This window comes from Heloderma suspectum, chromosome 3 (assembly GCF_057233095.1).
Source record: "Heloderma suspectum isolate Gila_16-S chromosome 3, 16-S_ref, whole genome shotgun sequence".
Classification (NCBI taxonomy): domain Eukaryota; kingdom Metazoa; phylum Chordata; class Lepidosauria; order Squamata; family Helodermatidae; genus Heloderma; species Heloderma suspectum.
The window spans coordinates 192890396-192915217 of NC_139460.1; the positions used below are offsets into that span (position 1 = coordinate 192890396).

Genomic DNA, 24822 nt, shown 5'->3' on the forward strand with positions numbered 1-24822 from the left:
AGTTGTGTGTGAAAATAAGAATTTTACCAGATATAGCTGCTCATGTCAGAAAACATCCAGGGTTTGAAAATTTGCATCCTTTGAAATTCTTACATCTTGACCAGGGCTGGGCACAATGGAGGCTGGTGGTGCCGATGTCAGTGGGGCTGTGAATCCACTCTTGGTTTCAGTCACAACCAGCTAGAACTCTGAAGGAGATATCCAAAGTGCCAAACCAATTTTGGGGTCAGGGTTCAGCACCTTGGATAGCTCCTTTAGAGTTCTGGCTGATTCTGACTGAAACCCAGAGTAGATGCACAGCCCCACCAAAATCGGAGCCACCAGCCTTAGCTGGCTGGGCAACTTGTGACTCTCGAGATATTTTGGCCTGTAATTTCCATCAGCCCTAGACAGCATAGATAGTGGTGATGGATGATGGGAGTTGTAGGCCAAAACATCTGTAGGGCCACAAATTGGCCAGCTCAGCCATGGTGTAGGCTTACTTCAGTCTTGCATGGTGGACTTTCCCTCACCCCCCCCCCCGCCCACCTCTGAGAATGCTCTTTATCAGTCTGATAAACCATGGTTTATTAGTTGATTTATCAGACTGAGATTATTACGCCTGAACCAGGCCTAGGAATAACATGTGTGGTGACTAAATAGTGTGAGCTATGAAGTCTTAGGTTCAAATTTTACCTCAGCCACAAACATGCTAGGTAGCCTTAGGTGAGCCACCATCTACAAGATCTAGTTCTGTCCAACAGCAGATGAGAAGGTAAGCTTGACTGTGAGTTTTACTGCTGCAGGTGGGGCCTAACATGGCTGAATTCTTGGGCAAGGTGTTGGAGCATGTGGTGACTTCTCAATTCCAGGTCGTTTTGGATGGTGGTGATGGTGTTGATGATTTGGATCCACTTCAGTCCAGGTTCAGCTCTAGCTTTGGTTGCCTTGATAGCCTCCTCCTCCAGGAATTTGTCTAACCCCCTTTTAAAGCCATCCAAATTGGTGGCCATCAATTTGCAGTGTATTGTTTGTTTTTATCTTGCACACCACTTTGGGAGGGTTCCACCCTTAATGGAACCTAAAAATGATCATAAACAAATAAAATACACTGTTTCTATTGTGGGTGCAGCCCTGGGTCCTTAGTCTCTAAATCTGAATGAATTGTGCTTGTTTGCAAATCAGATATTTAACCCAACGAGGTAATCGAGGAAATGGAAAATGAGTTCATGAAGTAGTAGCGAGTGGCCTCCAGCAGGTGACACTGTTTGGTGAGTTTTGCCCCATTGCCTTTATTAACTAAATACATATGAATGCTTTGATAAATGATTTTTTTCTATTGACCTCTTCCCGGACATGTTGTATAAACTATGTATTTGCAAAAAGGGGGTTATAGGACCTGCCTGTATATATTAGAACACATATCCACAGGTACTTTCCTTTTGCCTTGTAAGGAGAGAGCAAGCATTGTTGTGTTTGTCAGTTGCTGAATCCACAAAAGATGCAGATGCTTTGTAATGAGTTGGAAGAGCAAAACAACCCCACCCCTCTCAGAAAGGGTAGCGAGGCTTAATTATGTATAGTCAAAGTGCAGGCTGGGTGACGTGGGCTTTTCCAGCACGGGTGGTGCTATTTTCATGCACGCTCCATCGTTCTTTTCATCTGTATGTGTCTGTCTGTTTACATTTCTTTGTCCCTTTCAAGTCCTTCTTTGCTGTTGTCAGTTTCTGACAGAAGTGATGTTGAACATGAGAACTAGATGCTGGAAACAGGCTCCTTTAAATTCAAAATGTGCAATATGAAAAGCCGATTTACTGTCATTACTTTCCCTAAACAATACGGGTAATTGTAGTGTGCTGCTTATTCTCAGTTAAAGGCTTCTAGCCCCCACTTCTAGGTTCCTTGGGGAGAAGGCATGACTCTTACAGTGGGGCTTGCAACAAAATGTTGCAGTGTGGAGTGTTGCTGTTCAGGACTCCAGCCAGCCATGTCCTCTTCCAAGATTCTCTATTCCCTCCTTCCCTCCCCCTGGTTTTCCACTCCCCGCCCCTGCCCCAGGCACTCGGCATGCTGAGGCCACTGAGTGTGCTCAGTCCTTGTTGTGCTATCTGATTGTGTGTGTGTGTGGGTGGGGGGGAGCTTTAGGGTTTCTCCACCCCTAAAGGGTTTTTTGGTGGTTCTGTGAACCTTGTGGTTCCCCTGAGCTTGCTGATCCCTCCCTCTTATGCCTGGATGGTACCATTTTGGCTATATCGGGATCAGCACTCAAGAGAATCCAGTTTGTCATTAGGATATATATATACTATGTGCCCTTGAGAAGTTAAATTGCTCCAAAGCCAACCAGACATACTTCCAAAGAAGTTGAGGGTTACTGGTTTTTCTTACTACAAGACTGCACCTTCAACTAATCTATACCCAGGTGGCGCACAGCCCCCATGAACATGCCCCTGCATACGCTCCACTGAGACACAAGGGCCGGCTGCTCACAAGCACAGCACTGCACTTCACAGTTCCCATGCATTTAGCTGGGGCTTGCACAGAAGCACTTCCCCGTGCATTGTGTCCCAAGCAATGTTTGTTGTCGATATTCACAAGCCTGCACAAACGAGCAATGAGCATCGTTCCTTCCTCGAGGGCCAAGTGAAATGTTCCAGGTGCATTCTAGCCAATGTCAGTTTTAAACTGGTGTCACACACATGGGAATAAAGCGGTGAGGAGACACTTTTAGCATCCTGTGTGGAGACACCCTTAGTCCTTGGCTGTTGATTTGCCTTGGTTTTACTTTCTAAGATCTACAAAGTAGCTCTCAGCTGCCTTGAGTGCCATTTTTTGGGTAGAAAGGTAGGGTACAAAATAAACAAATGAACAAACAAATCTCTTTCAGAGGCCTTGCTCTCAATACCATCTTGGGACATTTGTTGAATGAACACAAAAGAGAGATCCTTTTCTGTGTTGGTGCCTTGACTCTGGAGTGCTCTCCTAGTCAAAATCTGCCAGGCTCCTTCTTTGGGTGAGTCCTCAGAAGACCTCTTGTTTGTTTGTTTGTTTTTGAAGTACCTCACTCACTCAGGCCCAGAATCCACATGATGCAATTGCCAACACATTGCATTATGGTAATTTGTATTGCCTTATTCCATTATTTTTCTGACCCAATTTGTGGCAGGTTTCCTGTCTATAGCGCTGTTGCTGTGTGACCTCTTCCACGATGGGCAATGAACGCTTCCAGCCTGGATGATTTAACCAGCAGAATTGTTTTGTGCACATCTGCACACAAGAGGGCAACCTTCTGTGACCTGGCGCCATCCAGATGTGTTGGGCTACAGCTCCCATCATCCCCAGCCAGCATGGGCATTGGTCAGGATGTGACTGAGAACAGCTCATGTGACAATGAAGATACCATCCAACTTGCCATGTGCCACCCACTTCGGTTATGCTGTGAGGACAAGAACTGCGTGATGTCTACGGGGGATATAGTGTAACAATGATGCACACGTGGAAAGAGAGTGGTAAACCTGATTAAAAACAACAACAACAACAACAACAACAGGAGAGCACTGCCTCAGCAGCACAAGGAACCACTGTGTGGATCCACTCTGTGTGTCTCTTCTGGCCCAGAAATAAAGACACTCTTGTTTTGATGGTTTGACTATGAAACACCTGGTTTTATTGCTGCCCTTGTGGTGCCAGGTGAAGACCTTTTCATTCACTCTCACCTTTTCACTTTTTAATCTTTTAATTTGCTCTTAGACTGTTAGTGCTCCTGCTCCAAGTTAGCCTGTTGTTGTTAACTTGTTCTTATTGAAATTATTGTACTGAAATCCACTGAATTTTTATGTGTTTTAGTTAACATTGTAAGCTGGCCTCAGATTTGTTGTCGTAAATTTGAAGGGTGGGACACCAAACAAACTAACATGCTTTGCTCTTTAGTCCTTCTCCATTAGAGTATGCCAGCCTCTGCATAAAACCCTGGTTCATTTGAAACTTATTATCAATTGCCTTTTTCTTTGTTTTCATGAGGTTTGGGATGCTGTGATGTTGTGTTGGCAACTTGGATCCTCCAACAGCTGGCACCAGTGCCCTTGTGAGAGCTGAGAATGAGACATCAGCCTGAAAAAGAAATCTCAGCAATATGTAGGGCGTCTGTCTAATATAATTGATCCCCCTGCCTTTTATGCCTAGCAAAGCTATTGCACTGCTTCAGTACCTTGCAGAGATCTGGAAATAAAATGTTCTTTTGTGTAAAAGAATGGCTAGCTGGCATGCGCTGGGTTTCTGCTGCTGCTCCTTGCGTAATGCAAGAGTTATTTTTAGCAGACGAATAGGCAAAACATGTTTAAGAGAAATAGAGTGGAAAATGTGGCATGCCTAACCCATCTTTGTGGGTGGATGTGTTTTCTTTTTGTTTTGTCCTCCCCCCCCCCCCCGTTTCGCTCTCATTTGCATCCTCTCACGGTGTACTGGCTCCTTTGAATTAAGGATGTGTTACTTCATTTAAACCTCTTTCTGAGCTCATCTGAAGAAGTCTGAGAAAATATGTTTAAATGATACCACATCAAAGGTGGTGAAGTTGCTGTAATCATCCGGGAAGAAATAATACTTGGCGCTCTGATCCAGTGTTTACATTTCATGTTTTTCAGCCTAAAACTAACGAGGAGGAGGGTGGGAGAGATCGAGATAATTTCAACAGGAATTCTTACATTACAGTAGAGCAAAAATCAATAAACCCAAATGCTCTGAACCAGGGCGGGCAACACACAGCACACAGGCCACATCTGGCCCCCGGTGTGGCCCCGCTGTGTGGCGGTGGCAGCAGGAGTGGGCCCCACCCCTCCAAAGTTGCCCACCCCCGTGCTCAGCATCATCCTGCAGATAATTAGGCTGGGTTTACTTGTGAGTAATCTCATTTATGTGCAGGAATTGAGTACCGGGGTCTCAAACCAGACTCTAGGAGTGAGATCTTAGCATCTCACCCTTGGTGCCACTGTGGAAGCTCACCAGAAGAGAGAGTGGTTGTTCTCTGACACACTGCCGGTAGCCAGGAGGTGGTATGCAGCTCTCAGCTGAGGAAGGGCTAGGGGTGCCATAGAGCATCTCACTCCTCCATCTGAGCAGCTTATTATTCGGGTGCAGACTGGGCTGGATGCCATTTTTATTAGAAATGACAGAAATAGATTTGTAGTTGGTAGAGTGGGGAATGGATCCATTTCGCTCCTCCCAAACTCTGGAATGGATTGAGGCATTTGGAATGGATTCTGTAACCCATGCTAGCCATGAACAGTCAGCCCATCCTCCTCAACATCCAGAAGGGGCTTGGCATTTAAAAAAATACTTTCATGCCTATCTTTGCAGCCAGAAGGAGCGATGTTTTAGTGTAGTGCGCAAAGTGAGAGCCAGGAAATTCCCTGTTCAAATCTTGCTTCATCTATGAAACCACGAACTAGGAGGCCTGAGCTTGGCCACTATGGAGTTCTGAGGAATCCACCCCACTGAGTTCTTCTGATGGAATTCTCCAATCCACACCACCTGGAAATGGATGATGACCCGGATGCACTTTGTGTTCGAAAATCCGTACATTTCTGGACTTGCGATGCATTCTGCAGAACAGGAAAAATGTGTTTGATAAAATGCACACATTTGAAAATGCATACATTTCAAACGATATGTACAAACACACTGTAGTCAATGTGTGGATGTAAACAAAAATGCATATAAAGTGAAAAAATGTGCACATTTTTTAAAATATGCAAACAAATCTGTACACATTTTCCCCCCATTAAACCTCCCCCCACCCCCCATCCCACACACTTGCACCGAACTGGCATGGAATAGACTGAATGTGCAGAAAAACAGGAACTCTGTAGAATCTGACTTTACAGATCTGCCCATCCTTACTGGCAACTATTGTCTACAACCCGGGGTTAGTAATTAGAAATGGGGGAATCCTGCCCATCTTGACTGAGGTTGAGTTCATTTTTCCAGAGAATTCTCAGAAAAAGCTTGGGCTTCTTCAAAGAGTTCTCAGAAAGCTTAGAAAGGCCCCAGACATTACGAACAGCAATGTCATGGAATTCATAATTTCCTGGTCAAGAATATGAATTCATCCAGCGTGTCATGCTTTCCCCAAAAAGGTCTTCTCCAGATTGGAATAAAAATGAGATTCTGTCAAATTCTGCAGATGTGCCATCAGTGCTCATTAGATCAGGAATCCCAAACCTGTTGCTTTGAGGGAACATGTGCAAAAGTTCTCTAAAAGTCCCTTACTGCCATGAACTACATGACCTGGGAGGTGTTTCCACCAGCGATTTACTCTGAGCTGGCTGCAGGTTGAGGTCGTTAGGGATACATGATGTCGTGGCCATCCAGCAGCCAGCCTGGAGCTTATCAGGGAAAAACCAGATTTCCAGAGACTGCTTAAAATCCGATGCTTTTCCTTAAGTCAAGTTCTCCTTGGTATAGTTGTTCCGTGCCCCAACCCCACATTTACCTTGGGTATGTAAGCCCTGCCCAGCAGTGTGCCTTTCATCATGACCCCAGTCAAGGGGTGTTTCCTATGTGTTTCCCATCCCTGAACAAACCAGTAAGTGTCTCCTCAGAAGTAACTCCCATTGTGCTGAATGAAGCTTGCCCTCTGAATGCCCACATCAGAACTTACAGAGATCCCCCTCAATTGACATGGCACAGTTTAAAGCCCAATTCCCTAAGTGTGGTAAAGCGTGATCTCGAGGCTCCGATTCTCTTTTGTTTGGTTTATTGCCTTACGAAATAATTACTTTGACCCTTTGTTATAGAGATCCTACAGGTTAAAATGGGGGCCTGTTTTCCATCTTTGTGTTCTTCCCCCCTTTCCCAGCTCAAGCATATGTGTGTCTACTCAGTAGTAACTCCCACTGTGGTCAGTGAGGCTTGCTCCTGAAATGCAGGTGCATCTGGCCTTCAAGGGAAAAGGAGAAAGGGGGGAGAGAGGGGAAGTCTCTCTTATTGGCTGAGCAGCCCTTGCCAGTCAGATGACATTCATTCCAACCCCCACCCCCACAAGGAAGTATTTTTACTGGTGCAGAGAACCTGCTCGTGGAGCCCTGCATGCACCAAAGCACAGCAAAGTTGATTCCTTTTAAAAAATCTAGTACTCCTCCATTCGCTTCTCTTTCCATTGTTGTGGAAACATGGCCCAGGTTACCCAGCCAAGCTGCCTTTTTAATCTGTTATCTTCTCTGTTTTAGTCAATTATCCCGACTGATTCTTGTAATCATTTTCTGTGGTTGTGGTCCTACATCCAGGTCTAAAAGGCTCTCTTGTTTCAAGGAAATTTTGTTTGGGGAGGGGCAGGCAGTTCCATTTCTACATAGCTTTCCAGCATGGCTAGTGCAGGGAACTACAATTCATGGGACCATACATGCCTACAGAGGAAAAGAGCAAGCTTTTTACCAGGTCAGACTATTTATCCATCTTGCCCAGTATGGTCTACTTTGATTGGAAGTAGCTCTCCAGGATCTCAGGCAGAGAGTATCTAACATCTCCTGCTACCTGATCCTTCTAAAAGGAGATGCCAAGGATTGAAGGCCAAAGACCTTCTGCATGCAAAGCATGTGCTCTACCATGGAGCTATAGACCCTCCCTAAATCCCCAGGGGACTGTACAACAATGTGCATCCATAAAGCACCATTGGCACGCATTCACCAACATTTTCAGCTGGGAGAGAGTGCTCCAAAAACAGGCTATGTCCCCCTAATTACCAAGCCAATTCAGAAGTGAGCAGAGGAGAGCTCACTATAGTTAAGAACCAAGGAGAGGGAAACCCCACCCCTTCCCTGGTGAGATCTGGAGGCCTTTCCACACCTGACCTCTTTGTGAGGCACTCACCTTCTTCCCTTTTCCTCAGAATTACCTTCCAGTAGAAGTGATATGGGAGGGTAAATCCTTGGGCCTTTATTAGGCCATATTGCCTTACCAACAGGACATTTTGAGCACAAAGGTGCTCAGGAACAATAGTTTGCCAGAGTTTCCAGGTTCTTAGTAAGGGTAGCTCAGAATGGGTGGAACTCATTCATGAGCCAAGCCAAAAGGAATTGTGGCTCAAATGATGGTGTGTGTTGTTTCAGAACTGGGGGTGGGGTGAACTTACCTGTACAAAACTTGCTGACATCAGTATTAATAATGGTGTTGTTGTAAGGAGCGCTGACACTGTTTTTGAAATTGTCCTAAAGCCTTCCAATCAAAGATTAAGATTTCAGTTTGTGAATTTTAAGGGAAATATCATACTAAGATTTTACTAACAAAAATTTATGACAGCTATAAAAGAGCCTTGGTGATAGTCTCAGGTATTAACATTGTGGGCATAAGATCCAATTTGCCAGATGCATTTTGACTACTCAGGTCTTAGAAATGCTAGCTAATGACATTGTCTTCCAGAAATGGATGGGTAACAGGACCAGTCTTTTCCTAGGATACATTCATCTACTTTAGTCAGGCCTCGTGTCCCGACATGGCACTCTAGAGCACCTGCTAGGGTCCCAGCACTCCAGCAGGGGCCACCGCTGCGTTTAAGCTACCTTTTTAATTTCATAGAATCATAGAATAGTAGGGTTGGAAGGGGCCTACAAGGCCATCGAGTCCAACCCCCTGCTCAGTGCAGGAATCCAAGTCAGAGCATCCCTGACAGATGGCTGTCCAGCCTCGTCTTGAACACCTCCAGTGTGGGAGAGCCCACCACCTCCCTTGGTAATTGGTTCCATTGTCGTATTGCTCTAACAGTCAGGAAGATTTTCCTGATGTTCAGCTGGAATCTGGCTTCCTGTAACTTGAGCCCATTATTCCGTGTCCTGCACTCTGGGATGATCAAGAAGAGATCCTGGCCTTCTTCTCTGTGACAACCTTTCAAGTACTTGAAGAGTGCTATCATATCTCCCCTCAGTCTTCTCTTCTCAAGGCTAAACATGCCCAGTTCTTTCAGTCTCTCTTCATAGGGCTTTGTTTCCAGTCCCCTGATCATCTTTGTTGCCCTCCTCTGAACCCTCTCCAGTTTGTGTGCATCCTTCTTAAAGTGTGGTGCCCAGAACTGGACACAGTACTCCAGATGAGGCCTCACCAGTGCTGAGTAGAGGGGAACTAGTACTTCCCGGGATTTGGAAGCTATGCTTCTATGAATGCAGCCCAAAATAGCATTTGCCTTTTTTGCAGCCACATCACATTGTTGGCTCATATTCAGCTTGTGATTGACAACAATTCCAAGATCTTTCTCGCTTGTAGTGTTGTTGAGCCACGTATTCCCCATCTTGTAACTGTGCATTTGGTTTCTTTTTCCTAGGTGCAGAACTTGGCATTTATCCCTATTAAATGTCATTCTGTTGTTTTCTGCCTAGCGCTCCAGTCTATCCAGATCACTTTGAATTTTGTTTCTGTCTTCCAAAGTATTAGCTATCCCATCCAATTTGGTGTCATCTGCACATTTGATCAGCATTCCCTGCACCTCCTCCTCCAAGTCATTCATAAAAATGTTGAAGAGCACTGGGCCCAGGACTGAGCCCTGCAGTACCCCACTCGTTACCTCTCCCCAGTTTGAGAAGGTCCCATTGATAAGCAATTTCTCACAATGCAATGCTACGTGGCGGGCACAGCAGAAAATTTAAGTAGTGGCACCCTGTTGCCACTATCAGGTAAGCCTGTTGGGGCTAACTAACATAGGGGGCCCACCAGAGAGGTCACCCTCAAATCTGGAGCTGGACCTGACTTTACACTCCCTAAAAGAAGGTATGTCAATTTAAAATGGAAAGTTTATTACTTTAAGAAAAGCATATAAGTGAAAACAACAACCGCACATTACAACGTCATGCTCAGCTGACCCCAAATATACCCCCCCTCATCTACACACACACACCCAAAACAGCCTCCAGAAGTTGAGAGGTTCGTCAGGGGAATTGCAGTGTGCGTGGGAGCACGGGAAGCTATTTAATCCTTTCACTTCTGGCTGGGTTTGTTTTTTGCTTAAAATTTCCACAGTTGTTTTTTGCCCTGTGGGGGAAAATATGGGTTCTCGTCTCTTTTCCCCTGGACTGCAAAAATAAATAAAGGAGTTGGGAGGAGATCACAATATATGCGTGTGAGTTGCATTTGGTTTGCTGCATATCAGATGTTGTGCAGGCATCTTTGGCTAATGTGGCTACTAGGCCAAAAAATGGAGGCAAGGAAAAACTTTACCAGGAGTGGCTGAAACCAGCGCGATGTTGTTGTTTTTGGAAGGGACTTCCTTTTAACTTAAAAGTCACACACGTCATGCTAGTCTCAGGCACTCCACAGGCCCCTGCTGGGCTGCCCACACTTCCTTGAAAGCCCTCGGGATCACCGCCGAGCACAGGCTGCCTACAGGGCTGTGTGCGTGTGTGTCTGTGAATGCCTGGGAGTTGCTCCGCCCACTTTTGCCTCCAGCCCTGCCCACTGCAGGAATGTAGCCCCTGGGTGCTTGCCCACAGGGGAATGTGGCCCTCAGGCTCGAAAAACATCCTCACCCCCTACTTTAGATTTTACTAAGGCTGCAATCCTATACGTACTATACAATGGGGCTTCCTTCTGAGTACACATTCATAGGGTTGCACTGTCAATTTTATGTGTTTGTTTAGTTTATTTATATCCTGCCCCCTCCTCAAATTTGCTGCAGCTTATAGTAGTTGGAACCTTTATGGTCAGTTTGCTCCAAGATGGTAAAATCATTCCCAAATTAAAATCAAGCATGTTAAGGTATGGTTATTTTGGGGAACAGTGCAAGAAAGTTCTTGATGGGTATCATGGAGTTGGAAGGGCCCTCAAATATATATATCAAAGATATATATTTTTTATTCATTCATTCATTTATTTTGCAAGCTTATATCCCACCATTTCCCCCAAAATGGATTTAAGGTGGGCTATAAAGCGAATCTAGTTCAGCCGCCTGCCAGTGTAGGGAATCCACTAGGTGGCTGACCATGCTCTGCTCAAAACATTCAGTTTGGCAGAATCCGTTAGAATTATTGTAGACCTTACTTTAGAGCTTGAACAAGCTGCTTCCCCTGCTCACTATGCCACTGGGTGCTTCCAGACGAGGCTTTTATCATGCTAGGGCCCTGCCATATGTCCTTTCACAGAGGACAGTTCTCTGTTGGAAGGGCTGTCCAGTCCACATGTGCTTTAAAGATAAAGAACCATAAGGAGGGAGAGCCTGAAGTTGCCCATCCACAGTGAGCACCTGGACAGTAGACTGAAAAGGCAGTCATGCAGGTCACCTGGTCACAGTCTTCCCCACTATGAAATTGTATTTCTGTTGAAATTATAGTAATTATCCCTAAATCTGCATTTATACATGTACATTAGCATATGCAAATGTTATGCAAATTGGTGTCCTCTTTTTTGGTGATGCATAAGTGCCCACTACTCATCCACAGAATTTTACGAGGAGCCCAGATGACATTGACTTCCATTTGTAACCCTCCCGTGTTTTCCTGCTGCTGTTTCCATTCTTTTTTGATCCACAAAACAATCCATCAAAGAGGAAACCGTGGAACAGCTGCACAATGTCTTTTGACTCGTAGCGCTAGGAGCTGTCTGTCTGGAAGTACCCATGGCTCTTTTAGCTGCCTCTCAGAGTCCAGAACTGCTCAACATCTGAAAGGGAGGATGAGCTTTCAAGGCAAAAGGAGTAAGCGGCTCATTATCTCTGTAGCAGCTGTTTGTAAAATAACCGCTTGGGAGGTTTGCTACTTGCACTGCACCACAGATATTGGTATGAATTTCTCTTGACTCTTCAAGGTGCTGGTGTCTACAGACAAATATACCCTCCAATTCCCAGCACAGTGATCTGTCTAAACACAATTTGACATGCGTTACTATTAGCGTAGCACCTTATCAAATAATGTGCCCTGATAGAGATAAAAGGTTTTACAACCTTGCAGCCTTTGTTTCTGTATGCGTTCACCCACAGAGACGGCTCGGCAGCAGCTAATAATTAGCACAGAAGACAAAGACAAATCTATATGGCTCAGAGTTGGAAGCTCCAATGTGCATGTTAAGCAGTCAGGGATGTGGAAATCTTACGGCATGGGGGACTGAAATGGTATCTTTAAATGAGCTTTAAAAATGATTTGAAGGCAGTCTTTGTTCAACACAGTTCTTACCTATCAGTGCAGGTGCTGGACTTGTGAATTGGAAAATTTGCACAATTATGGGGCAAGGTGACACATGTCTGAATGTACAATATGTACATCAGTGGCAACTGTCACACAAAAACTCTGAAGTCCAGTGTAAAGATAAGGAACCACCTGGAATAACATGGAGGCCTCCAGTGTGTTAAGGAGATAGTGATACAGCTGCCTGTTCAGGACATCGGAGGACTACATGACAGGAGGCCTAGATTGGTCCAGGGGACCACATTCGTTCAAAAAATGGTCCAGTGACAGGGCCTCCCTGTTTTCAGGGTCCCAGGACTCCTCTGTGGAAACAGAGATAACTGAACCTAGCTCCAAGGCCAAGATAGCCCCCTTTCATATAGAACCACAGCTATGTGTGAGCCCATGGTGCTATCCCATGCAGCTGTGGTCTGTCTGAGAATATCAAAACCATATGTAGAGTAGCTGTGTGTCCTACTTTACAGAGGAGAGTCCTCTGTTTGAAGGGCTGTTGGAGGACAGTCCTCTATTTGAAGATAGCCTCTGTTTGAAGAGGTATCCAGTCCAGTTTAAAGATAAGGACCCATAAGAAGGTTGAGCAGGGGCCTTGAGGTTGCCCATCAACAGCTAGTACCTCGACAGCAGTCTCAGCAGGCATAGAAGTCACCAGGGCCCCATCTATATGGCACCGCTTTGACCCAGCACCCCGTCGCAACTGCGCAGCAATGTGGCTTCGAATCACCATGCCCTGCGATACACTCGCAATGTACTGCGTGCTTCCCTAAGAGACTCGCCGTGCCCTCTTTTTTTTTTCTTTTTTTTTTTTTTTGCCATTATACTGAAATGCACAGCTGTGAAGTCCCATGAGTGTGGGAGTGCAACACTTCAGTGGCTGTTTTATGTTTGAGGGGCTCTGCTGTGCCTTTCTGACCGTGTTTTAGGTAAAAATTGGGTGTTTTGTGCTCCTTCATTTCCACACCATCAGTTTGTCAGTTCCCCAGCCTGAGACTTTTGCAATGGTTCGCACTCACAAGTGTGAGTGGTACGTGCCTAGCCACCACTCCGAAATGGTGGCCGGAGCAATGTTGTTCCTTCCCCCAAGACCCTCCCCAGCCTTTGGGCAGTGAGTCCAAAAGCAACCATTGTGAAGATACGAAGCTGCAAAAATGTGCGAAAGTGTGATTGAATAAATGAAAATGCCCCTCTGTGCCTCTGTAACTGCGCAGCTGCAAAGGGATGGGGGAGCAAAGGGGCATCACAGAGTGATGCAGGCACTGCACACGCCTACAACAAGCCCACTGTAAGATGCGAAGCCAATTCGGGGAGGCAACAGACGGCCCACAACCATGGGGGAACCCGCAGCAAGCCCCCCAAATCACAGTAAAATGACTCCTTGGAACACTGCTTTTTCCAGGCGAAAACCATGGATGGCTGCGAAGTCACAACTGTGTCATCTGTCACGATGGACCTTGACTTGCACCTGCCCTGGAATAAAAGCCTGGTGTAGATGGGGCCCTGGTCTACTGTGGCGAGATGCTTTGCATTTCCATTAAAATTGTAGCAATTATTTCTAAATTTGCATTTCTACATGTGAATTAGGACATGCAAATTTTATGCAAGTCTATATCCTCTTTTGTCCTCTTCTTTGGTGATGTGCAAGTGGCCACCCTAATCATGTGGCTCTTTGTCATCTGATTGGCACCCTACGGAGATGATGCTGATTGAGGGGTGGGGAAGACCCGTGTGATCAGCCCCATCCATGAGGTTTCAGTATTCACAAACAAACTGCAGCTCCATGGGATAGCATCCAGAAAAGTGGTTTTTCACACAGCTGCAACTCTGTGAAGGGGAACCAGATAACTGGCCTACCTGGTGGTAATATTACACCACAGTCAAATTCCACTTGATAAATGCTCACCCGCATTCCCCTTCTGACATGCAGGTCAAATGGAGGAAACATGCGGGGCCAGGGTAGCCATGTGGCCTACTTTTCCGAGGATAGTCTTCTCCTTGAAGGCGTCTTTCTCGAAGGGCTGTCCAGTCTTCAAGGGGCCTTGAAGTTGCCCACCAACAATTAGCACTCAGACAGCAGGCTCAGCAGGCATGGTCTTCCCCACTATGGTGAGATGTACTGCACTTTTATTTAAATTGTAGCAATTATTTCCAAATGTGCACATGCACATTTTATGCAAATCTGTGACCTATTTTTGTGTGATACATTTCTTCTGCATTCACATGGCTATGGGCCTATTCAGATTCTGTGTTTTACAATAGAAATGAATGGAGGGTGGGGGCTACTCCAGGTTTCTGGGGGATTGGACAGTAGTTTAACTGCTGCTGGGCTCTAGCCAGATATATTAGTATTATAAGCTAACTTCAGAACTATCAAAATCCACCACACTGTCAAAAGAAAATGGAGACAATGAATCTGAACTCTTACTATTATTTCCAATATTCCATTCAATTTTCTTGAAATTGGAGAGTTTAGAAACTGACACCTAAACACTGCATTCATTAATAAACTCCAAGCTCATTTTTTAATTTATGTAATGTATTTGTATTCTAATATTTTCTTTCTATTGGACAAAACAGGCGATTTTCCATTTGCGCCATAACCAGTCTGAGAACCTCCTCATCTTTCTTCCTGATTTACAGCTTGCAGAGGGAAGGCAGATTACTCACTGCATTTTGATTTATCTCCTCACTGACCGTGCTTTTGCTCTGGCAAGATAGTGTTCCCCTCCCAAAGGCTTTTTATTTTGTGTGTGTGCCCTTTTCCTGAAGGTTGCTAACAAGCTCTACCTTCCTAGGCCCCATATCTTGAGTAATTTCTATATATTATTTCAGAACTGGGGATAAAGTAATCTGCAGAGCTATGAATGTGTCATGGAGTATGGAATACAATCTCTAACTTAGCGGGTAGTGCAGAATTCAAGGAATCTCAGATGTTAAGACTGCAATCTTATATCCACTTACCTTGGGGTTTATTGAACTCAGTGGAACTTACTTTTGAGCAAACATGTATAGGATTGAGTGTTAAGATTAATTATTTTTATGATGATTTTTAAAATAGATTTTGTTGTTGTTGCAACAAACATACACTGAACATTGCAGTGATTTTATGCTTTCTTGTCTTTATCTTCTCCATTCCTCCCCCATCCCCACACCTGCCTTATCTTACTTATATAAGGAAGGGGAAAAAGAGGGGGGGAAATTCTGGAAGGGTACCCTTTTTTCCTTTCTGATAGTGGTGGTTCAAAGAACATTTGGGTGGTATTCAGTATAAGAGATCAAGGAGGTTTTGCCAGATTCATTGAAACTTCTATTCTTTTTCTCTTTTGGTAAAGGTTTCTGGTCCGGCATCAGAGGCAATAGTCAGTTTCTAGTGGTGAAGAATTATCAGTTTAAGCTGCTAAAGTGGCCCTCAGGAATCATACCTTATGAGTGGGTCTTGGGACATATGCTGAGATTATGTGATTTTGGAAGTGTGGGATGTATTTAATGTCCTATCTAAGGGAGCAAGTCAGTGGCGAGATGGCCATAGGATACATTGGTTTCCGGGAACTGATGTCAGAGCCCGCACTCCAAGGTCAGTTCCCAGATAACTGACCTCCCCCCCCCCCCCGGACTGCCTTTGCAGGCAGCTTGGAATGGCCCCGTGCTCCGTGCTTGGAAGAGGAGCGCAGAGTGGCGAAAATGGGGAGTTCTGGGGCAGGGAAGGCGGAAATGCCGGTACAACACATCCTATGTGTGGTCCGGCGGCCGCCTCCCCCGCTCTGCCTTCCTGTGGCTAGACAGCCGAAATTGGCTGTCTAGCTGCAAATGCAGGGCAGCTGAAGTGCAGAGAGGATGATCCCCTCCATGCTTGTCCTGCCCTGCATTGGATAGGTGGTCGCCCCCGAGTTCGGAAGCGGCCGCCTATCCTGACAGGATTGCGCCCTAATAGTTATTTCCTTCCAAAATGTGGAAATGAGATGGGCAGTGCCATAAGGGATGTGCTGAGCTGGTCCCTTGGGAACTGCAGCACCAGTAGCTATCACGTGGAGATATTTGCAATTCCAGGAATATAGCCAGTGTATGCATAGTAAAAGCAATGTGCTGGATGAGGCAGAGAGGTACAGAAGAGTATTTTATGGTTGCTAGAGTAGATTGCCATTGCAGGGGTTGAGTAGGGAGATCAATAAATGTCCTCCACTTCTAGCAAACAATGTACAGTTGTGGCCTTTCTGACATATGCATATTACACATTGGCCTAGTTCATACACAACGCTAACCCACAGCTTATTTCACGCATGACTTCTTTCATGACACACGAGATTGTATGTATGAGATGGGATTGCGGTGTGTGTGTGAGAGGGTGTTGCAAGTTTGTACTGTACTCAAATAAATGATGCTTGGGCCCTGATTGGGCCACCTCTGAAACAGTGTCCTTTCCACAGATGCATAAGGGTCAAACTAATACATTAAATATGTAGTGCATTACTCAGGTCCTATTTTGGGGGTCCACTGGCATTTGGGCCAAGGCCTACAGAACTATGGAATGAAATAGAAGAAATCTTTGGTTTGGCTTATAAACAGCAAGATTGTTTTTTGTTGGAAGAGAGGGCAGAGATTCTCTCAGCTTGGACCTCTGGATTCTGGAATGAGGGAAAAGACAGATAGATGGTTGCTGTGGCCTTGGCCCAGCTATGACACAATGGACGGGCACAAACTGGGATACTTCTAGTGGCTCTATGCCCAGAGTGAACCCTGAGTGACCCTAGGATCGTTTTCAGTTGCCCCAAAAGAAAGGGAAGCTGTTTCTGGACAGAAAAGAAAAGTGGTGCAATGAACTTTCCTCCACAGAGAACAGGAAGAGCTTTTGTGGTGTTTGGGGGTGGGGGGACAGAAAGAAGAGACAGTTCAGTTCCTCTTCACTGGACTCCATCTTAGCTTGAGCTTTCTCTTATTCACATACGTGTGTGTGGTGGCGGGGGGGGGGGTGTCCTCTGATGCCTTGTGTGTGCTGAAACGTAGCTCGTTTAGAGCGCAATACTGTGGTCCCTGGGAGAACATCAAGGGACTATAGGATTGTTCAGAGTCCCCCTCCTGAGGCTGTAGTCACTGCTAGGACCTTGGGAGGGAGACTCTGAGTACTGATCATTGTATATGCTGGCTATGCTGGCTGCTTCCAAAGTTGAAAATGTGGCCTTGGAATGAAGGAAAAGGGGGTGTTCTGGTGTGTGGGGCAGGGCAGGGTGGGGAGAAGCCAGGATATGAGTAATCTTATGGCCTTTCCAGTCCCGGCCTAGCCCCTGCCAGCACATCCACTCTAGATGGGCTCAAAGGCCCATCTAGAGCGAAAACATTTAAATGGAGGATGGAGAGGTGAAAATGGCCTCAGTTGCTCCTCCTGCCCTGTTAGCAGCAGCCCGGCAGGGCACTGGGTATGCAGAAGCTCCCTTTTAATAACAGACCAATATAACTTAAAGCTTTATTTTTCTGGTCATTTCATTGCAAAATCATGAATTATCTCTCCAAAGTCAATTTATCTTGCAAGCTCACACCCTATAGACAAAATAGCTAGGTGGCATAACTGTTCTTGCCCCACAGTAGAAGACCTGCAATTTTTGATTAAAGCTAGCTTGCTGAAACTTCTTTCAGTTTCTGCCACAGTCACTGGCAGTGAGCAAAAACAAACAAACAATCTATCTGTAGGGCTATGCAGACTACTGAAAATTAGCTGCAGTTGCGTAGTTTTGTTTTTGCAAATCTCACTTAATAAGATATGTGGGGGTAATTCATACTCTTAAAAAGAGTACTACTTTTAAAAAGACTTGGTAGTATGGGTTGTGTGTGTGAAAAACTAGACATTTGCTCACATATATTTTGAGCCTGTAAATCCTACCAGCAGTATGGGCTCCCATTTTTGTCCCTGAGATCAATGTACTTGATTGTTACGGTGCTTTGCTCTTCTTACAAGCTGCCCCTCCCTCCTGCCTATGCACAGTGAATTTTGGGACTGCTGGTACTTGAGAGAGTATATTCCACAGCGAAGCACGCATCTCTGTCTCTCAAACTAAAAGTCCTATTTTAGCTGTACAAACAGTTCTCTCTTCTAGCGTAGGGTCTGGCCCAGTAACTAACTGTCCAGAACGTTGCTTGTACGGCTGTAACACTGCTTCTGACTAGCTCCAGAAAATCTCCAAGGTCTGGGTAACAAGAACAATAAAAGGTAAGGCAAAAATTTAGATTATACTTGAGGATATTTCTGGAAATATATCCCCTGGATGTGCCTATATCCTCAAGCATGATTTGTTGTTCAGTCGTGTCCGACTCTTCGTGACCCCATGGACCATAGCACGCCAGGCCTTCCTGTCCTCTGCTCTCTCCTGGAGCGTGCTCAAGTTCATATTAATTGCATCGGTGATGCTATCTAGCCATCTCATCCTCTGCCGTCCCCTTCTCCTTTTGCCTTCAATCTTTCCCAGCATCAGGGTCTTTTCCAGGGAGTTTTCTCTTCGCATTAGGTGGCCAAAATATTTGAGCTTCAGCTTCAGTATCTGTCCTTCCAATGAGCAGTCAGGGTTGATTTCCTTTAGGATTGACTGATTTGTCCTCCTTGCAAGTCCAGGGGACTCGTAAGAGTCTTCTCCAGCACCACCGTTCAAAAGCATCGATTCTTCGGCGCTCAGCCTTCCTTACAGTCCAGCTGTCACAGCCATACGTTGCTACTGGGAAAACCATAGCTTTGATTAGACGGACCTTTGTCAGCAAAGTGATGTCTCTGCTTCTTACTATGCTGTCTAGGTTTGCCATAGCTTTCCTCCCAAGGAGCAAGCGTCTTTTAATTTCATGGCTACAGTCACCGTCTGCAGTGATCTTGGAAAGCATGATTTACAATCATACAATTTTACTCATGGTAATGGGGTTGCAGCCTGGGCTTATCCTTCTTTGTGCCCTGGTCCAGTTAATATCGTAATCTACAATGTTACTTAGGGCACAATCCTATGGCTGCTAGACAGCGGCTAGATGGCCATAGGATTGTTTGGTTTTCAGGAACTGACCTCGGATCCCACGGAAAACCGCCTCCTCACCCCCTCCCGCACTGCCTAGTAGGTGGTGTGGATCATCCTGCCCCTCCTCCTGCATAGGCAGGAGAGAAGGGCAGCTCGTAAGGAGAGCAAAGCACCATAACGATCAGGTACATTGGTCCCAGGGACAAAATTGGGAGCCAGTACTGCTGGTAGGATTTACAGGCGATAGAGCATTTGGCGCTATAGAGAGCAGCTGTCTTTTTAATTCCCACTAAGTTGCGGTAGTGCTATTTCGATGTTTCAGGGGTGGTTTAGACCTTTTGTCAGTGGCTAACTGTACCTGGCTGCCAAGCAGATCTCAGAAAAGGCGATCTGCCAGCTGGAGCAGAGCAGCGGCAACAGTTTTGACCACTCTTGCCAAGCGACTCTGTAGGGGACCTTTACACCACTCTTTAAGCCACCGTAGAGCACCAGACGACACGATAAGCCATGGTGGTTTAAATAAACCTCACTACAGACCATGGCTACAGACCATCAGAGTGGCATATTTTGGCTTAATAAATCACCCTGGCAGGGGGAAATCGCTCACAGACAACACGATAAACTATGGTAATTTATAAGCTATTGTGAGTAGCGTATAAAACACCATGGCTTATTATGACATGTGAACCCAGTCACTGTCTTTTACATCCGTAGCTTGGGGCATCAATCTTTTGTTGCTTGTGGAAGATAGCCTAATGGTGAGGGTTTCAATTGCTAGAGAGAGGAAAGGCCTTCTCTGCATCCAGTAATAATTCTAGGAGTGGATAAAGCCTCTACTCTATTACTGCTATGACACTAAATAAAAGTTTGAGGTGGGTCGCTCCCTGTTTTCTGGGTGGAATGCCTACTTGGACAGATCTCTCCAAACTGGGAGAATGGGCATCTAAATGGCAAAAAAGGTTCAATATAAGCCAGGGTAAAGTGATGCACCCCCTTCATGGATCACTGCCTTATTGTGGCGAAGGGGTTTGTGCAACTCAGTGAAGCCATAAGCTATGCCGTGCAGGGCCACCCAAGACGGACAGGTCATGGCGGAGAGTTCTGACAAAATGTGGTCCACTGGAGAAGGAAATGGCAACCCACTCCAGTATTCTTGCCAAGAAAACCCCATGGAACGTATCACAAGGCTAAAAGATATGATGCCGGAAGATGAGCCCCTCAGGTCGGAAGGTGTCCAATATACTACTGGGGACGAGCAGAGGGAATTTCCAAGTAGTGCCAGAAAGAGTGAAGCGACTGGGCCAAAGCCGAAAGGACACTCAGCTGGACAAAGCAGGACAAAGGCTAATAGAGTTTTGCCAAGAGAACACGCTGATCATAGCAAACACACTTTTCCAACAGCACAAGAGGCGACTCTACACATGGACATCACCAGATGCTGGGAAAAATTGAAGGCAAAAGGAGAAGGGGACGGCAGAGGATGAGATGGCTAGATAGCATCACCGATGCAATGAATATGAACTTGAGCACACTCTGGGAGAGAGCACAGGACAGGAAGGCCTGGCGCGCTATGGTCCATGGGGTCATGAAGAGTCGGACATGACTTAACGACTGAACAACAACAACAAAGGTGGTGCACGTTGGAGCAAAAAAGCCCAGCTTCTGATAGGATCTAAGCTAGGCTTGATGGGATCTGAGCTAGTGGTGACCGACCAAGAAAGAGATCTTAGGGTTGTGGTGCACAGCTCAATGAAGATGTCAACCCAGTGTGCAGCTGCTGTGAAAAAGGCAAACTCCATGTTAGGCATAATTAGAAAAGAAACCGAGAATAAAACTGCCAATATCATACTGTTCTTGTTGTTGTTGTTGTTGTTGTTGTTGTTGATCTCCTGCTGTAGAGATAGGCAGACATTAGGGTGTAGTCCACAGACAACTAGCCAATTATCTGGTAAGGACTCTTGTATATAAACTTACATAAAAATACAATAATCACTAGTTAGAATTAGTCATTAAAATTATTAAACTTAAAACATATTCCTAAAATAACAAGATTTACTTATAAAATACATAACGTTATAAACTTATACCAGAACGCATTTCTCATATTTTGGAATCTCGCAGGCAATTCACAGCAATGTGGTCTACCTACTTCTTCCTACATTTAGCAGCCTTTACCATGAAAGAAGCAACCCTCCAGACCAAATACTGGTTAGTTGCTTGTAGCAGAAAACCCAGTTTCCTCTTTTGTTTGTTGTTCAGTCATTCCGTCGTGTCCGACTCTTCGTGACCCCATGGACCATAGCACGCCAGGCCTTCCTGTCCTGCGCTCTCTCCCGGAGTGTGCTCAAGTCCATATTCATTGCATCGGTGATGCCATCTAGCCATCCCATCCTCTGCTGTCCCCTTCTCCTTTTGCCTTCAATCTTTCCCAGCATCAGGGTCTTTTTCAGTGACTTTTCTCTTCGCATTAGGTGGCCAAAATATTTGAGCTTCAGCTTCAGTATCTGTCCTTCCAATGAGCAGTCAGGGTTGATTTCCTTTAGGATTGACTGATTTAACCTCCTTGCAGTCCAGGGGACTCGTAAGAGTCTTCTCCAGCACCACAGTTCGAAAGCATCAATTCTTCGGCACTCAGCCTTCCTTATAGTCCAGCTCTCACAGCCCTACATTACTACTGGGAAAGCCATAGCTTTGATTATACGAATCTTTGTTGGCAAGGTGATGTCTCTGCTTCTTATTATGCTGTCTAGGTTTGCCATAGCTTTCCTCCCAAGGAGCAAGCGTCTTTTAATTTCATGGTTACAGTCACCGTCTGCAGTGATCTTGGAGCCCAAGAAAATAAAATCTGTCACTGCTTCCATTTCTTCCCCTTCTATATGCCAGGAAGTGATGGGGCCAGATGCCATGATCTTGGTTTTTTTAATGTTGAGTTTCAAAGCAGCTTTTGTGCTCTCCACTTTCACCCTCAACAAGAGGCTCTTTAGATCCTCTTTGCTTTCTGCCATTAGGGTGGTATTGTCCGCATATCTGAGGTTGTTGATAATTCTCCTGGCAATCTTAATTCCGACCTGTGATTCATCCAACCCGGCATTTCTCATGATGTACTCTGCATATAAACTAAATAAGCAGGGTGACAATATACAGCCTTGTCGTACTCCATTCCCAATTTTGAACCAATCAGTTCTTCCATGTCTGGTTCTTACTGTTGCTTCTTGTCCCTTGTACAGGTTTCTCAGGAGACAGGTAAGGTGGTCTGGTACTCCCATCTCTTTAAGAATTTGCCACAGTTTGTTGTGATCCACACAATCAAAGGCTTTAGCGTAGTCAATGAAGCAGAAATAGACGCTTTTCTGGAATTCTCTTGTTTTCTCCATGATCCAGCGAATGTTGGCGATTTGATCTCTAGTTCCTCTGCCTCTTCGAAACCCAGCTTGTACTTCCGGTAGTTCTCGGTTCACATACTGCTGAAGCCTAGCTTGTTGGATTTTGAGCATAACCTTGCTGGCATGTGAAATGAGCGCAATTGTACGGTAGTTTGAACACTCTTTGGCATTGCCGTTCTTTGGAATTGGAATGTAAACTGACCTTTTCCAGTCTTGTGGCCACTGCTGAGTGTTCCAAATTTGTTGGCATACTGAGTGCAGCACTTTAACAGCATCATCTTCTAGATTTTAAATAGCTCAGCTGGAATACTGTCATCTCCGCTAGTTTTGTTGTTAGTAATGCTTCCTAAGGCCCACTTGACTTCACTCTCGAGGATGTCCGGCTCAAGTTCAGTGACCGCACTATCATGGCTATCAGGGACATTCAGATCTTTCCTGTATAGTTCTTCTGTGTATTCTTTCCACCTCTCCTTAATCTCATCTGCTTCTGTTATGTCCCTGCCTTCTTTGTCCTTCATCATGCCTGTCTTTGCACAAAACATTCCTTTGAGATCTCCGATTTTCTTGAAAAGATCTCTAGTCTTTCCCATTCTATTGTCTTCCTCGATTTCTTTGCATTGTTCATTTAAGAAGGCCTTTTTGTCTCTCCTTGCTATTCTCTGGGACTCTGCATTCAGTTGGATAGATCTTCCCCTTTCTCCCTTGCTTTTCGCTTCCCTTCTTTCCTCAGCTACTTGTAAAGCCTCATCAGACAGCCACTTTGCTTTCTTGCATTTCTTTTTCTTTGGGATGGATTGAGTTGCTGCCTCCTGAACAATGTTACGGACCTCTGTCCATAGTTCCTCAGGCACTCTGTCTATCAGGTTTAATCTCTTAAATCTTTTCCTCACCTCCACTGTATATTCATAAGGGATATGATTTAGGTCATCCCTGAATGGTTTAGTGGTTTTCCCTACGTTCTTCAATTTAAGCCAAAATTTTGCAAGAAGCAGCTCATGATCTCAGCCACAGACAGCTTCCAGGTCTTGTTTTTACTGACTGTATAGAGCTTCTCCACTTTGGCTGCAAAGTACATAATCTGATTTCGATATTGACCATCTGGTGATGTCCATGTGTAGAGTCGCCTCTTGTGCTGTTGGACAATATCATACTGCCCTTATACAAATCTAAGGTGTGACCACCCTTGGAACACTGTGTACAGTTCTGGTCACCACACCTAAAAGTTATTGTAGAACTGGAAAAAGTCAGAAAAGGGCAACTAAAATGATCAAGGGGCTGGAGCAGATCCCCTATGAGGGGTTACAACAGCTGGGCTTGTTTAGCTTGGAAAAAAAGAGGCTAATGGGGGACATGATAGAGGTGTACGAAATTATGCATGGTGTGGAGAATGTGGACAGAGAGACATTTTTCTCCCTCTCTCATAATAGTAAAACCCAGGGTCATCCCATGAAGCTGATTGGTAGAAGATTCAGGACAGAGAAAAGGAAGGATTTCTTCACACAGCGCATAATTAAACTGTAATTCGCTTCAAGATGTAGTGATGGCTGCTGTGACGCTCCTGCCCTGGGTTCTACCTTCTTCAGCTTCTACCTGATGAAACTGAGAAGAAAACTCCCTCAAGACATCTGCCTCTGTTGGGTCAGTTGCCCTCACTGACACACAGCTTCAGCCTCTTTTTCTCTCTGGGATAAAGAGACACACAGTATGACTAATTGGTTCCATCTACCCAATACAGGAGATGTAAGAAGAAAATACGTTTTTCTAATGGTAGCGCAATAAGCCATACAAACACATGGGATTTTGTATTAAAAACAAACAAATATTTATTTAACCAAAAGGAGTTATATATTATTATTAATCAATCTATGCTTGGTCCTAACCTATCTACCTACTCTACCCCTTCTAAATCCCATTCCCAACCCCCCACTCATTAGATGTAGCTTTCTCGATTCCCAAGGCCCTATCTAACTCCTAACTGACAGTTCATTCTTTTTATAGCCTTAGAATCCTGGCACGCACTCAGGCCCTTCCCACTTTTCGCTCACTCCCTAACACTCTATGAACCCTATCTTACCTGGGTCACATTTAACAATGCAAACACATGCATCAATATAACAGGCATATGTTACAGTCACCGATTTGGATGGCTTTAAAAGGATTACGACAAATTCCTAGGGCTATCAATGGCTACAAGTCCTGATGGCTCTATGCTACCTCCAGTATCAGAGGCAGTAAGCCTCTGGACACCAGTTGCTGAGGAACATGACTGCTGTTGCACTCACGTCCTGCTTGTGGGTTTCCCGTCGACTGCTGGCTGGCCACTGTGTGAAC

At 45.2% G+C, this 24822-nt stretch overlaps 1 long non-coding RNA gene across 1 annotated transcript in view; it reads left to right on the forward strand.

Annotated features, from left to right (window-relative positions):
• Positions 1-4218, forward strand: part of LOC146350576 (uncharacterized) — a 107192-nt gene extending 102974 nt beyond the window's left edge. The window contains exons 5-6 of the long non-coding RNA XR_014789319.1: positions 1165-1250; positions 3143-4218. This is a non-coding gene — a long non-coding RNA (uncharacterized LOC146350576). The remainder of the gene's footprint in view (positions 1-1164; positions 1251-3142) is intronic.
• The last annotated feature ends 20604 nt before the right edge of the window (positions 4219-24822 follow it).